At 39.9% G+C, this 17,383-nt stretch overlaps 1 long non-coding RNA gene across 1 annotated transcript in view; it reads right to left on the bottom strand.

Annotated features, from left to right (window-relative positions):
* The window catches only part of LOC137154217 (uncharacterized), a 161,177-nt gene that overhangs the window by 11,074 nt on the left and 132,720 nt on the right, over nucleotides 1-17,383 (bottom strand). The window lies entirely within an intron of this gene.

The raw sequence follows: 17,383 nt of genomic DNA, 5'->3' as shown, positions 1-17,383 counted from the left end.
CGTAGAATGACAAAAACTGTCAATAATATTACACCATTCCTGGTAACAAATTTCTCTATGTGGTCATTCCTTTCTTTCCTATCATCTGAAGCTTTTATGGCATTTTACCATAGTAGGGTAAAGAATTGTTTTGCTCAGTAAACTCCAATGCTGTTGTGAAGATCTACCTGTATGTTTATAGTTGTTTGTGTGCAGGAATATTGTGGAGGATATTAAAATGGTGATCAGTGAAAAGTTCTCTATTATGATATATTCACTTGCAACAAATTTAAAATACGCTGCTGAGCTATATGACTCCATAGGGTAGTGATACACAACAATGAGAAAAGCTGGTTGCTTCAATCTTCAAGCTCTAAAGCTCCTCAACTTTTATCAGAGTGTTTGCAGCAACAGCATCAAATACCACAAGCTCAACTGCATAATTAATAGGGAGAAAATGAGAGGGCATTCCTGAGAGCTCTGAGCAACAAAGTTGTTTCTCTGTATAAAGAATAAAGGAAGAAGAGAAAACAAAAACTAGTGAGAGCAACAATCAGAGCCCCTATCAAAGTAGGCATCAGAATCTCTTCCACTTACGTTTATATCAGTACTGCAGTACATGAACCATTAGCGTTCTGTGGTCATAACATGTGGCCATTGTTTCAGACCAGAGGGTTTGGCTCCAGTTCTAGCCCCTATATGCCACTCCAATATATGTGGGCTGAAAAGGTGCCATAGCCATACAAGAAGAATTCCACCAGCCAAGACCAGGGAAGGGTCACTGTTCACAGCCCTACGCAGCTCCCTCCCAGTCTCTGGAGCAGGGGGCATCCTGGAAGGGGTGACAGGATTGTGGATGAGAAGGATCACATCACAGATAGCAGAAAGTCTCCATAGCACTACAGTGATTCTGGGCTACTTTGGACTGCAACGTGGCACATAAGAAACTCAGGTAAGACTGCTGTAATTTCTGCTGGGTGTTGTATCAGCTCCAAGCTGTATCAAAATCCAAATGATGGACATGTAGCATAAAGCCACCTTTGCCCCCTGTATCCTTGCATTATGCTATCTTTGCTGTGTCTCACAGAAGGAGTTCCAGAATGGAGGCTGGTGACTTAAAGGATGGTGGAGGAAAGCAAAATTGTCTTTTGCCCAAAGTCAGTTTACAAGAGAAAAAGATGAAGAGAACACTAAAGCTGTTCTGAGGACAGAAGTTCCATTTTGCAAAGGATTTTGAGTTTTCAAAGTTTGGCTACATTCCAAATTGGAGTGAAAACTGCAAAATTCAAAATTCTCTGTGAAGGAAAATTCCAAAACACTTTTCTCTTGGGTCATCTGAAATGTTTTGTTTCAACAAAATCAAAGCAACTTTTGAAAAATTTTGTATTATATTCTAACGTGTAAATACAAAAATAAAAAAAAATTGAAATGGGAAGTCATTTCAAAATGAAAAATGGAAACAAAACAAAAAAAAAAGAAATTGGCCAGATTTTGTGAAGCATTTCAATTCAGCCAGAATCACATATTCTGATGGAATGTGGGTCCGTTCAAGTTTCTCTGACCAGCAGTGGATAACACTGCATCTGACTCACCATAAAGGTGGTACAATCTGCTCAGGCTATCCACCATTTGGAGCCTCCACTGACCTTTTTTGCTCAGGAGCTGCAACATGGACTCTTAAAAAACATAGATTACAAGTTATTTGGTTGATAAAAGTAATAGTGTTAATGAAATACACTTAGACTTCTTTAAGGTGTTTGACTTGGCTTTAAGGTGTTTGAGTTGGTACCACACAACATTTTGATTAAAAAACTAGAAAAATATCAAAATAACATGGCACTCATGAAATAGATTAAACATTGGCTAACTGATAGGTCTCAGCATTTAATTGTAAATGGGGAATCGTCATCAAGCGAGTGTGTTTCAAGTGGGGTCCCGCAGGGATCGGTTCTTGGTCCTATGCTATTTAACATTTTTATTAATTACCTGAAAGAAAACATAAAATTATCACTGATAAAGTTTACAAATGACACAAAAATTGGGGAGGTAGTAAGTAATGAGGAGGACAGGTTATTGATTCAGAGTGATCCTGGATCAGTTGGTAAACTGGACACAAGCAAATAATGTGTGTTTTAATATAGCTAAATGAAAATGTATACAGCTAGGAATAAAGAATGTAGGCCATACTTAGAGGATGGGAGATTCTAACCTGAGAAGCACTGACTCTGAAAAAGTTTTTAGGGTTGTAGCGGATAATCAATTGAACATGAGCTACCAGTGTGAAGCTATGGCTAAAAGAGCTAATGTGATCCTGTGATGCATAAACAGAGGAATCTTGAGGAGAAGTAAAGAGGTTATTTTACCTCTTATTTGGCACTGGTGTGACCACTGCTGGAATACTGTGTCTAATTCTGGTGCTCACAATTCAAGAAGGATATTGATAAATTAGAGAGAGTTCAGAGAAAAGCCAGGAAAATGATTGAAGGATTAGAAAACATGCGGTATAGTGACAGACTCAAAAAGCTCAATCATTTGAGCTTAACAAAGAGAAGGTTAATAGGTGCCTTGATTACAGTTGATTACCAAGGGTTGTGGTGGATCCTCCATCATTGACAATTTTTAAATCAAGGTTGGAAGTTTCTCGAAAAGATCTGATCTAGGAATTATTTTGCGGAAGTTCTATGGCCTGTGTTATACAAGTCAGACTAGATGATCACAAGGGTCTCTTGTGGCCTTGGAATCTATGAATCTATAACATTTAAGCAGGGAGAGGATTTGGCCATGTTGATAAATGTGAGCGTATGGTTGAGAGAGAATAATTACAGAAACAGAATGGAAGAAAGAAGAGCTTGTGATAGACAAGAAGGCTTATATTGTTGTAACCATCATTGGAAACTTTACAGAAGACACTTGAATTGAATGTCCTGACATGAAAGCTTTCCAGAATAGAGGTTTGGGCCTCATCTCCTAAAGTATGTAAGAAGTCATGCATTGATAAGTACCTTCATAATCTGTTTCAGTGGAATTTTCTATGTCCTACCTTGTGTATTATTTAAAGGTAATTTAAAATTCCCACATACAGTATATTGAACTTTTTATTTCATCTACATGTACAGTCTGTTTTATCAAATCCATTCAGTCGTTTTTGAATTAATCTGTTGCATTTAAATATGAATATAATCATAAATGACAAAGTAAAACTTAAGCCTCAGCAGTTATTAACAACGAAGTAAGAAATGCGAGCATTTTCAAATTCAAGATGCTGATATTAAAGTCCTCTATCAAAGGTCTAGTTAACTATTTATATCCAGCTGTTACCTATAGGCAATTACTCAATTTATTCAACCAAGCAGCACAAAAATATGTTCTGCCTAAAACTCACAAATGATATTTATAATTTTAGGGCCAAACCTTACAGAAGTAGTCCTATTATTGTGACCGGTTCTACCACGAGTTAGGGTTTGCAGATTGGGCCCATAGCTGTTATAAATTAAGAAAAAGTTGTAATTCCTATAAATAAATACTTATTAATTTCACAATTCTTTTGTTATATAGCACCCGTAATATAGGACTAGAAGACATCACTTGAAGCAAAATCTTCCTTTAAATAAGTGATACGGACTGATGGGCAAACCTCAAAAGTTTTGATGGTCCTGTGCTGTCTGATTCGGCACCTCCAGTGCCAACTCAGTGTGGTGCATCAAAGCTCATGCACAACTCTGTAGCACAGCAAGGTGATTGGTACAAAAGAACCACTCCTATTTTAATTCCACCCTCACATACAAGAGAGACACACGGGCCAGATCAGCTGGTGTAAATTGGTATTGCTCTGTTGAAGACAATGTAGATTTGCCCACTGTATTCAATCCAGTTTTGAGGAAGAAGGCCTTTCGCACTTCACATTATTGGATGCCAATAGGACGGACGTAGTGAACTCTCCACTCCTTTCCTTCCACCAACACTAAAACCCAAGCCACACACTCCTCTTCTGAGCCCTGTGGGTCTCTGGCTCACAAGGCACACATCTCTTGGTCAATGCCCTGCCCCCAAAATCCATGGGCACAACTCCGCCTCACAATATAGAAGTCTCCCTCTCATGAAAGGAAAGTGACCCATTCAGTCTCTTCCAGATGTGGAAAAAGCGAGATAAGAAAACACAAATATAATAATCTCCCTAATCAGATTGGACTCTCACTTCATGGAGCGAGAGGGGGGCCAATGAGTGATGATAATGGGATGAGGGTCAGAGGGAAGGGGGAAATTTTTTTAATGAAATGAATGAATGCTTAGGGCAGGGCAGATGAACAACACTGGTTCCTTTCAGGCAGTATGTTATGTTATGTCATGAGAGAGAGATCAGTAGTCCTGATTCCTACCTTAGACTGGTTTTATGCTGGTGTAGCCCTATTGGCTTCAGTGGTGTAACTTTGTGGAGAATCTTGCTGGAAACTCTGAAAGTAAATAGTTCGCTAGTAAAAAGTATATAATTTCTAGTCATCGTGGTTGTACGCTGAGCTGGAAGCGAACACAGTACATAATTTCAAGGCCATTTGAACATTGCAGGTTTAAAGTTATGCAGGAAACCAGAACAGCAATAATTCTGCATTCTGCCAAGTTTTAAGGGTCCATCCATACTTCTGGCAGATAGATGTGAATCAGTGCTTCTTAGCACTTTCTCCTCCAAAAAAATATATAAAAATTTCCCAATATCCTTCCTTCCACAGAGGGACAGTGGGGAGAGGCATCCTCCCCTTGAGGAACCGATGGGGAGTAAAAGAATTGTTTTGGGAGGGGATAATCAAAGCCATTGGGGATTATCCTTATTGCCTCCAACACCACCTTCAGGTTGGGTTGCCTGGAATGTGTCACCCTGTTTTCCCCAGCCAAAGGTTGACATCTATGGATGGAGGTCTCCTGTGTGAAATTGTCCTTCCTCAACCACCTCAGGGTAGGAACTTTTCTGCATCTTTCACCTTACTCCTTCTGTCTGAGGGAGCTCCTGACTCCTTAGGGAATGGGGAGTCAGAAGTCTGAGGTAGCTAGGAATGTGTGGTTTCTTGTATTTTTTAAGTCTTTTGTTTTTGACAAAACTCTAAAACTTTGACAAAATGCTCGAAAATATTTCATGAACCTTTGCAAAACCTTGAATTGCACAACAACCCTCCCCCTCACCCCAGTTGAAGTATTGCGCTATAAAGATAAATCTATTTGATGTATGTGGTTTAATTCAGTATGATGGCAAGTGGGATGTAGGAATATTCTTGGAGTTTTTGTTTTTAACTCCTACTATAAGCAGTCCAAAGATTAGAAACATGCCAGAAGTTACCTTTTAAATAAAACCACAGATACATTACAAGCTGAAGGAGAGAATGACTTTACTGACATTGAAAAATATCATTATTGGCTTCATTTTCCTTAAACTCACCAGGAAGACAAACAGATGCATGTCTTTATTCTGTCTCATTGGCAAGATGAGTTTGAAACATCAATTTAAGGTCTCCGGACCTCTAGTCTGTGACAATGGTGATGGAAGATGCAAGTTTCCTGAATTGTCTTAACAACCCCAACAACATCTGTCCTTGTAGATATTAAAGATATAGTCAGTGAAACCAATACATATCCATAATGAGATTATGGTCTAAACAGCTGGGAAACAATTGCTATTCTCCATCCTTCTACTGAAATCAATGCTGAACTTTGTGATATCTAATTCAAATAATTTTCCATGTTATTACCTTCCTATAATTAACATGTTGTACTGAGCACTGGATCTAAAAAATCTCTCCAAAACTGTTTGCAATTATCTTTGAAATATTGCAATATTAAGAAAACAATATAAAATAAGAAGCAGTGTGATTTAGAATGGTCCAATTTAATTAAGAAAATGTTCAAGTAATGTAAAAATGTAGGCATTAATATACCAATTAAGCTTAAGGCAAGTTTTACCTATTAATTTTGATGACACCAATAGAGCGGCGTCATACTGAGGTGAGTCCCTCAGAAATAGGTTATTCACAGTACCACACTTGGCTGCATTTGCTGTGATGGAAAATAATTTAATTTTTTAAGGAAATTGCACCTATTTTGCTCAGCCCAACAAACTGAGCCTTGATAATCACGAAGAACTTACCACCATGAATAAACTGTGATATGTAGTTTTCTTTCAAGATTTTAATTACAATTTTCATTATCAGACTCCTGTTGTGGGCAGCCATCTTCTTGAAAAGTGATAATGGATTTTTACTGTGATGCTTTGGGAACTCATTGGAAACGTTCTGGTTCCCAATCTGCTATAATAATCACAGGAAAAAACTTTCTAGGGCTTGATCCCAGAAGCCTTCTATCTTAGGAATTTATGCGGCCCCATTACCATAGTATCTGAGTGTCTCACAGTCTTTAGTGTAGTTATCCTCACAACATCCCTGTGAGATACACAGAGACTTCATAGATGGGAAATGAGACACAGAGAGACCAAGGCTACATCTACACAGCAGACGGAGGTGTAATTTCCAGCTTTTGGAGACATACACATGCTAGCTTTGATCAAGCAAGCACACTAAAAATAGCAGGGTAGCCTCAGCACAGGCTAGTTGCCCAAATACAATCCTATCTGAGGCCCTAGGTATTCCCCATAGATATACCCTTACTGACTTGCCTCTTGTGACACAGGAATCCTGTGGTAGAGCAGGGACTTGAAGGTGGGTCTACCTGGTCCTAGGTTAGTGCCCTAAACACACAGCTGTCCTTCCTAGTTCTGGGCTCAGGGTACCCACTGATGAGAAGATGAGTTTTGTGCTGAAGGAGGAACCCACTAGTACTTAGATTGGTGCTAAAAGAATAAGATGTCAAACTGCTAAGTTTGAATCTCAAAGTAGTATTATTTTGATGTAATCTACCACTTTGGTTTATCTGATTCACTGGTTTACTAGGAGCCATCTTCAAATATTAACAACAGGCAGGCTAAAAAATATAGGCCACATCCAGCCACCACTGATGTTAACAACTTTGGTATACAATTATAAAAATACTTTGCCAAAAATACTTCAGATGAAACTCTTTGTAAATCCATATGGTGGATCTTGAGAGCATTAATCTCTGCTCATGTGCATGGAACACTCAGCTTGAGGATTAAAGAGGAAATACTTTCTCAGCTTTTTAGACTGAAAAACTCTCTCCCTTTTGTCACATAAAACTCAGTCTGAAAGAATCTTAAGGTCCTGGTCAGCTAATCAAGAGTCAGATTCACTGGTAGCTCTAGCTGCTTTGCACTGCTCCAGTAATGCAAAGCAGATAACTGGCTGGTTGTCATGGGGTTATGGCTGCTTTGCACTGCTGAAACAATGTAAAGTAAATGAAGTGTAACAGTAAATCTAGCTCCAAATATTTTTTATTTATTAGGGCACAGAGAATTGAACCCTAAAGTACACTTGAACAAATGTAAATATAGGACCCAATTCTGCAAATCCTTACATCTATGAGTAGCAATTCTTTGTGCATGTAATTTCATTGACCAAAAAAATCCCATAGAAATAGTCCCATTGGAGGATCTGGTCCATAATTTTAAAAAATGAGAATAATAATTATTTCTAAAATCATAGAATCTTAGAATCACAGAAAAAGATAGCTGTAAAGGACCTTGAAAGGTCATCTAGTCCATCTCTCCATGCTGAGGCAGGACCAATAGACCATCCGTGACAGGTGTTCGTCCAACCTATTCTTGCAAACTTCCAATAATGGGAATTCCACAACTCGACTTGAAAGCCTATTCCAGACCATAGCTACCCTTGTAGTTAGAAAGCTTTTCCTACTTGCTAATCTAAATCTCCCTTGCTGCAGATTAAGCCCATTACTTGTCATCCTACCTCCACTGGACATGAAGAAAAATTGATGAGCATCCTCTTTATAACAGTTCTTAACACATTTCGAGACTTACAGGCAGGGCTAAATTAATGCACAGGCAAACTAGGCATGTGCCTAGGGCCCAAATTTGGGAGAGGGAAGAGGTAACCTGAGTGGCACCGTGACTCTGCGTGCTAGGTCTCAGTGGGGATATTGTGAAGGCCAAAATTATAATGGGGCTCAAAAAGGAATTAGATAAATTCATGGAGGATAGGGCATCAATGGTTATTAGCTACGATGGTCAGGAATCCTCTGGGTGTTCCTAGCCTGACTGCCAGAAGCTGAGGGTTGATGAGCACAGGACTTATGAGGAGAGGCTGAGGGAACTGGGCTTGTTTAGTCTGCAAAAGAGAAGAATGAGGGAGGATTTGATAGCGGCCTTTAACTACCTGAAAGGGGGTTCCAGGGAGGATGGGGATAGGCTGTTCTCGGTGGTGGCAGATGACAGAACAAGGAGCAACGGTCTCAAGTTGCAGGGCGGAAGGTCTAGGTTGGACATTAGGAAAAAGTTTTTCACTAGGAGGGTGGTGAAGCACTGGAATGGGTTACCTAGGGAGGTGGTGGAATCTCCATCCTTAGAGGCTTTTAATCTGAGGCTTGACAAAGCCCTGGCTGGGATGATATAGCTGAGGTTAGTCCTGCTTTGAGCAGGGGTTGGACTAGATGACCTCCTGAGGTCCCTTCCAACTCTAATATTCTATGATTCTATGAGGGGGGTGGATCACTTGATGATTGCCTTGTTTTGTTCATTCCCTCTGAAGCACCTGGCATTGGCCACTATCAGAAGACAGGATACTGGACTATATGGATCATTGGTTTGACCCAGTATGGCCATTCTTATGTTTATGTTCAACACCACGCAGGTTTGGCCCAGCCACCCCTTCACCCACCTACCCCATCATGACAGAGGGGGCAGCCAAGCCAAACCTGAATGGCACTGCAACCCCATGCACCATCTCGCAATCCCACTCAATCAAATCATGACGGAGGGGTGGCTGGGCCAAACCTGAGTGGTCAGCAGAGTAGCTGTTCCTTGCTGCTGCTGTGGGGCCAGCTTTTGTACCAGGGCTCCCCCCTGGAGGCCTGCCCGACCTTGCCCCATTTCCGTCAACTCCACGTCCCCTCTGCTCTGCCCGCAGGACTTATTTAGCAACAGCCTCAAATACATGGAGCTGCCATAAATGCCCATAAGGCCACCAAAGAAGTGGTAGGGATCCCTGAGGGTGGGGTGGACATGAAGGAGCTAATGGGGCAGTGTCTGTGCAGCACAAGCCACTCTCTGACTGAACTGGACAGGAGAGCATTAGCTAAGTAACATCCATGCATCAGGAACCAGAGATGCCTGAGTTAGAAGATTTCTAGTGCAGCTGTGCCAGCCAGAACCATGTCAATATAAAGCCATCCATACTGTGACAGCATCTAGCTTAGCTGGCCAGTAGAGCGGCCCAGAAGTGTATATCTGACTAGGGCCCAGTGTGACTTAACCCAAACCTAGTTATCAGGTTCCCCATCAGTCATCTTTTTCCAAAACTAAACACGTCCTTTCTTTTTTTTTTTAAACCTTTCCTCACAGGTCAGGTTTTCTAAGCCTTTTATCATTATTGTTGTTCTATTCTGGACTCTTTCTAATTTGTCCACATCTTTCCTAAAGTGTGGGGCCCAAAACTGGACACAGTACTCCAGCTGAGGCCTCACGAGTGCCAAACAGAACATGCCTTGAGTGCCTTACATTCAACACTCCTGTTAATAAACCCCAATATGATATTAACCTTTTTCACAACTGCATCAACTTGTTGATTCATATTTCAGTTGTGATCCACTATAACCCCCAGATTCTTTTCTGCAGTACTACTGCCTAACCAGTTATTCCCCATTTGTAGTTGTGCATTTGATGTGTCCTTCCTAAGTGCACTTGTCTTTGGAGAATTAGTCTGAAATCAATAAGATGAAATTCAGTAACTTGTCATGGTCATTTTGAACTCTAATCCTGTCCTCCAAAAAGCTTGCAGCTCCCAGTGTGGTGACATCTGCAGAATTTATAAGCACACCCTCCAATCTATTATCCCCATCATTAATTAAAAGAGTGCCCAGTACCAGACCTAATACAGAACCCCATGGGATCCCACTAGCTACATTCTCTCAGTTTGACAACAAACACTACAGACTCACTGGATACATTCTCTCAGTTTGACAACAAACCACTGATAATGATTCTTTAGGTACGGTCCTTCAACCAGTTTTGCACCCACCTTAGAGTAATTCACCTAGACCACATTGCCCTAGTCTGTTTGTGAGAATGTTATTTGGGTATGTCTCAAAGGCCTTACTAAAATCAAGATACATCACGTCTACTGCTTCTCCGCATCCACAAAGCCAGTAACCCTGTTAAAGAAGGAAATTATATTTGTCTGGCATGATTTGTTCTTGACAAATCCATGCTGTCCATAACTTATTACCCTATTATCCTCTATGTGCTTACAAATTGATTGTTTAATAAAATGTTCCAGTATCCTTCAAGGTATGAAAGTTAGACTGACTGCTCTATGTTTTCCAGATCCTCTGTGTCTCTTTTTAAAGATAGGTGCTATATTTGCCCATCTCCTGTCCTCCATGAGTTCTTGAAGATAATTACTAATGGTTCCAAGATGATTTCATCTACCTCCCTAAGTGCCGTAAGCTGAATTTCCTCAGGCCCTGCCAATTTGAATACATCTAACTCATCTTAATATTTTTTAACTAATGCTTTCCCTATACCAGCTTATGTTCCAGTTCCTTCCCCTTTGTTGTTAATATTGTGTGAAGTAACTGGTCACAATTAACCTTTTTAGTGAAGACAGAAGCAAAATAGACATTAAACACCTCAGCCTTCTTGATGTTGTTTGTTATTATTTTCCTTCCCTTTCCTTCATCTTTTTCTTGCTCCTTATGTATTTATAGAATCTCTCCTTATTGCTTTTTGTGTTCCTTACTAGGCATTTTTGTGCCTTAGCCTTTCTGATTTTATCCCTACATGTTTGTTAAGGAAGTACGAAAGAAATATCACAATTTGTTCATGTTTCCACTTTTTGTAGGATTCCTTTTGATTTTCAGGTCATTAAAGAGCTCCTGATGGAGCCATATTAGCCTCATACTATTCCTCTTGTACTACCTTCACATCAGGATGGTTTACTGTTGTGCCTATAATATTGTCTCTTTGAGAAATTGACAGCTTTCCTGAACTCCTTTTTTTCCTTTAGATTTTCTTCCCAGGGGACCATACCTACAACTTCTCTGAGTTTGTTAAAGTCTGCTTTTTTTAAGTCCATTTTTCCTTATTCTGCTGCTCTCACTCCTTCCTTTTCTTACAGGCATGAAATCTATGATCACTTTCACCCAAATTACCAAACATCAGATTTGCAAACAATTCCTCTGTGTTAGTCAGAATCAATTCTAAAATGGTCGTCTCCCTGGTTACTTCCTACACCTTCTGAAACAAGAAGTTGTCCCCAGGACATTCCAAGAGCTTACTGGAAATTTTCTGTTTTGCTGTATTACTTTCCCAGCAGGTGTCAGGGTAAAGTCCCCCATTGCTACCAGGTCTTGTGGTTCTGTTATTTATTCTAATAATGCCTCATCCACCTCCTTCACCTGATTTAGTGATCTATAGAAGTCATGAGATTTATCCCACCAGTCTCTGTGATGCCAGTTAAGTCATAACTTAATTTATGTACTAATACATCCAGTTCTTCAGGTTTATTCCCCATATTCCTTGTATTTGTGTATAGACATCTAAGATATTGAACAGATTCCATCACTGTTAACCCTTTTGCTACTCCTATGACCCTACTGAGATTTATCATTCCCCACACCTACAACTTCTAGCCCTATATCAAATTTACCTTTTTAATACCTATCTGTGGGTTTTTGTCACCTGTCTCCTTTTAATCTTGTTTGAAGCCCTCCTCACTAGTTTGGAGAGCTAGTGTGTGAAGATGCTCTTCCCCTTTTTGGTCAGGTGGATGCCATCTCTTCTCAGATATCCTCCTTCATGGAACAGCATACTATGGTCAAGGAAACGAAAGGTCTCCTGTTGATACCTTCTGCACAGCCATGCATTCATCTCCAGGATGAGCGTGTCCCTGGCTGCACCTGTACTCTAAAGTAGGAGGGTGAACAAGAACACCACCTGTGTTCCCAGCCCCTTCACCTTCGCTCCCAGAAAACTGCTGATCTCCTCAGGTCAGAACTGGGAGTATCGTTATGACCCACATCAGTGAGCACCACCGGTAGTGGGGTAGTGACCAGAGGGATGGATGAGCCTCAGCAATCTTTCTGTAACCTCTGAGGCCAGCTGCAGGCTGGCAGCACACCTCCTAGGATAGTGGTCAGCAACCCATGGCAACCGACTTTGAGCGGCAGGTGGCGCCCTGGCCTGAGCCACGCTGCTCCATGCTCGCCCCCGCCACTGCCATCGGAACGGAGCTCCAGACCATCCCTGCCGCCGACACTGCCAGCAGCACTGGAAGAGGAACTGGAGGGAAGATTGGGCACAGCCGACCCCTGTCCTAGGATGTCAGGTTATCAGACGGATGTCTCTGTCCCCCTCAAAAAGGAGTCCCTGACTGCCACCACCCAAAATACTTGATTATTGATATGATTCCACATCTGTCTTACATGCTGTATCATTTCAAATGTAATCTAAGGCAGAAATGCTGCAAGTTCTTTCATAATTATTGGTATTTCAGAGGCACTGACAATGTTAACAAGGAAGTTGTTCATACAGTATGTTAATGTGTTGACAGCTACCACTGTTTTAGATGGCCAGACATATTGATAAGCAGACGATAGATTTCAATATATATTCAGATGAGAGTAAAGTTCCTTATCAACACATAAGCTAATTACTAAAGTCAGCCTTTTTATGATGGATTTAAGATAAATTCATCTCATATCATCTTAGATCTTAAATGTGGTAATGAGGCAAAATCATGCTCTCTCTCAGGTAGAACACATTGATCTGCATGAAGCACAGAATTTATTGTGACCTTTGAATCAAGTGCAAATATCACCATCACTTCTTCATTATTGAGTTAAGTGAGGTGATCTAATCTGTCCAGCAAAATTTTAACAAAATGTCAAGGTGCTTAAATGAAGGAGCCTTTCTGTAAGAAATCAGCTATTGGTCCAAAGCAATTCAACCTTTCTTTAAGTCATGCCTTATAAGTGCTCTTTGGAAGAACCTCTAGGGATCTGATCTTATATCACATTTACTGAGTCTCACTTAACTATTCATAGCTGAAGAATGCAGCACATTTGCTACAACAAAGTCCAATCATATGCTTTATGGGACTGCTTCCAAGCCCAGGGAAGTCAATAGGTGTGATTTAAAAACAACAAAGTCTCATACACTAGAAACATCTCTGTTCATGCTCAGAGCAACATCTGTATGTATTAGATTCTCTTATTTATTTATTGATGGTTTGCAAACACATGTTGTTCAGCTCCTTTCTGTGAAATGACATTCTGCTTCTCCCTTCCCTTCCCCCGCATCAGTTGATTTATGAGTTTTGGTGGTTGGAGTGGGAAGAATAAAAAGATAGTGCTACAACGGTAATATTCAAATTCCTTCCACAAACTATACTCTGTCCACAAAATAAATCCCTTGAGATGCCAGAATGAGATGCTACACATATTAGGTTGTGCAGGTGTTCAAAACGTGATCATATATGCCTTCTGGGCTCCACAGGGCTACTTGAGTTTAGTTTTTCTTAGTGGGGTTTGTCTACACCATGGGACGTTCCTGGACACCTTGAGCTTGGATCCCACTTTGTGGGACTCAGATGCCCTATTGGAGATGTTGGACCTGGCTCCTTCTAGAGTAGGGGGAGGGGCAAAATGGGGTTATTTTCCCAAGCCTGGTCATTTGTGTCACCAAAATGAAACTGTACAGATCTTCCTTGTCTGGTCCTCCCTCACCTTTCCTCCATGCTTTGCTCAGCAGTGAAATAGTTCATATTAACATTTGAATATCATCACTGAGCATCTGAGTTAGCACTCCATAAAAATGATTGGGGCAATTCACTTGTGTCAGGCTCCCAGCAAACTCTGGAAGACACCTCTGTATCAATTACGCATCGTTCACTTTTTCAAGATTTTCTTCACAACCAAAACAACTAGCAACTGTCACTGGGACTATGCCAGTTGACAGTAACTGAGGATCTGGCCACGTCTCTGCCATCAGAGATGGGTTATGGCCAGGTTTTTGTTTAGACCAAACACATCAAAATTAGCCATCTGCCACAGAATTATAATTAACTTTACGGGTATCCTGGGGGGAAAAAAATCTGTGTGAGAGTGCATAAAAAGGGAAAAAAGCCCAAAAGACAACAAAGGCCAAATTCTATCCTCAAATACACATGCATGGTATGGCTTTAGTGAAAGCCACATGCATAGTTTAGCACATATGTATAGTTCAGTCCTTAATAGGCCCTTCTGGACTTAAATTTACTAAAAGGAAAGAAATCGGTATTTTTTTTAAACCATAACTTCCATCACATTGAATGAAAACATCTCTTAAGGAGGGGGGCTGTTTCTTCATGCTTGCATAACACTCAGCTCAGTTGGTCCTGATTCTGACTGGGAACTTTGGGAGCTAAGGCAATAATCAACACACAACAACACTGCCACATTTCTTTTTAAAAAAATTATAAACTAGGAAAACCATCAAAATAAATCTTAGAATGAATATTTTGTAATTGGGAATTTTACACTCTGCGGATTAAATTTATGCATAGATAATTCTACTTTTATGAACCCTTAGCCTAAGTAACATAGAAAGTAACACACAGTCTAGATATTTTCTTTGGAAAGTTTAGTGAGCTATAATATTACCCAACTTAAGAAATTTAAAAGCCTTGGGCAAATAGGCTAACGTAGAACAGGGATGCCAGTAGAACAGGAATTGTTTGTATGCTTGATTTGTTTTACTGTGCTTCTGGTCTTTAGTTTTGATTGGATTGTTTTACTGAAACATGAAGGGCATTTAGAAGGCAAGAAAGTGGATAGGATATATTTGCAACTGTATGCCCAAAAGCAACATCTTAATGTCAGAAGTAAATTATAACAACTTACATTACTGATGACATACATTATAATTCAAAGCTTGGCAAACTACATCAAGGTTGTTCTTACTAGGTAATATGAAAGAATATCTTTAAAGTCTTATGCAACTTAAGTTTAGAGTAGTCAACATTTACTTATATTAGCACTGGTATAATGTAAAAAACAAACACCACCAGCGGTAAAAATGAATTTCCTGAATGCTATAGTCTGAAAACTACAAACATTCATGCATGTATTTCACATGCTCGTACTTCTCAAGGAAGGATTGTCCAGCGGTTAGGATGCTTGCCTGGGACTCAAGAGCCCTGTGTTCAATTCCCTGCTCTACCCAAGACTTCTTGTGTGATCTTGGGCAAGTCACTCAGCCTCTAGCCAACAGCCACAAACAAATGTATTTAAGTTCCTGATTTCAGTTAGGAGTTTAAATTCTTTTATGCCCCTATTCCCCCATCTGTAAAATGGAGATAATAGCACTTCCCTACCTTGTGAGATGCTCAGATACTGTGGCAATGGGAGCCTTATAAGTGTAGATAGTTTTAATAAATAAATATGTATTTTCTCACTTATTTCAAATGTAAATTACACCATCAACCTATGTCTTCTCTCATTTGACCCTGACCTTTTTTTAGTTTCAGCCATGCGTACTTAAGGGCTTCAGCCAGTCCCTGTAGGGGTGAGGTAAGAATCCACCCACCACCCTACATTCACAATTGGCCACTGACCAAGTGTATTCTACTTTGGGTTGGGTTTTTTTGTTGTGTTTTGTTTTCACCTTCTTCTGAATAATCAGAACTTGATCACAGCTGGAGTTAGGACACCAGTGCTCTGAAGTGGTATAGAAAATTCTCTTTCTTAGATGCTTAACTCGTGAGTTTCACTCACATGTTCAGTGTCATACTGATCCAGATGCCAAATCTGGGGAAGGAATTTTCACCCTGCTCAGTTTGGCAGGGACCTGGGGGGATGGGGGGAAGATACCTTTTTCTGTAGCATGGGATGTGGTTCACCTACTGAAATCATCCAGGGATATTTGACTTAAATCAATTCCCTGCCATTGTAAGGACTGAAGACATTGGTGGCACCTCTGTCTCTTCTCATCTCTGCCTCTGACACAGTTTAGTCTTCTGAGGATCAAAATGCTTTAGTCTAACTAAAGTCTTTGGGCTTGATATTGGTGTATCTAAATGGAAATTAATGACTTGTGATATACAGAAGGTCAGACTAGATGAGCTAATGGTCCCCTCTGGCCTTAAACTCTATGAACCTATGAAATACACAATGGAAAATTACAACTTTTGACACCATTGTACTCCCATCAACTTCAAAGGACTTACTCTTGACTTACTATGATCTAAGTGGCAATCACTTCAGAATTAGGCCCACCTCAGGAAAACCAAGACAGAAAGACTCACCAGCTTTTTAAAAATAATGGACCTCATTCTTCTCTCATTGTTCCTGGAGCAAATGAGAAATAACATTACTGAAGTGTAAAATGGTTAAGTGAGAGGAGAATCAGATTAACTGTGTATTTAAACCAAGGATGGATCAAATAAAAAAAAAATCAGCTTCAAGTTCTACCACAAAGTTTGGTGAACAGGGATCCATACCAGAACTCTGTCATGATGATTACATTGTAGCCTCTTGATGAATTGTCATGATATGAACATTGTGTCATTACACCAGACCAAAACAGCTCACTTCACTTGGATGGAACTTGGGTAGGGGGCCAAGAGAAGGTGCTGCTTCGTATGATGAGCTAAATAGACTGAGCTCCTTCAGTCTAACAAAGAAAAAAATTAAAAGGTGTGTTGATCACAGTTTATGAGTACCTACATGGGGAACAAATATTTAATAATGGGCTCTTCACTCTAGCAGAGAAAGGTATAACAAAACCCAATGGCTGGATGTTGAAGCTAGGCAAATTCAGAGTGGAAATAAGGCATACATTTTTAACAGCAAGTATAATTAACCATTGGAACAATTTGACACAGTCCATGGTGGATTCTCCATCACTGGCAATTTTTAAATCAAGATTGGATTTTTTGGAAAATATATGCTCTAGGAATTCTTTTGGGAAAGTTCTATGGTCCGTGTTAAAATGTTTCATTTTGACTTTGTCAGAACACAGTGTTTTGATTTCATTTTTCAAAACAACATCTGGTTGCAATTTTTTTTGGTATTATATTATATATGATAATATAGTATAAAATAAAAGCCAAAATTGAAACACAACATTCCAATTTTTTTGAAGTGAAATGTTTTAGTTGGTCCAAGACAAATTTTTGTTTTAAAAATAAAATTTAGAGGAAATTTCACTTTACATTTCATTCCAAATTGGAACTAAACAAAATTTCAAAACTTCAAAATGCTCAGCAAAATGGAATTTCTGTTCTCTGCATAGCTC

Source organism: Emydura macquarii, unplaced genomic scaffold (assembly GCF_026122565.2).
Source record: "Emydura macquarii macquarii isolate MOO-44397 ecotype Brisbane River unplaced genomic scaffold, CSIRO-AGI_Emac_v2 contig_1253, whole genome shotgun sequence".
NCBI lineage: Eukaryota > Metazoa > Chordata > Testudines > Chelidae > Emydura > Emydura macquarii.
This window is presented reverse-complemented; position numbering and strand designations above follow the sequence as displayed.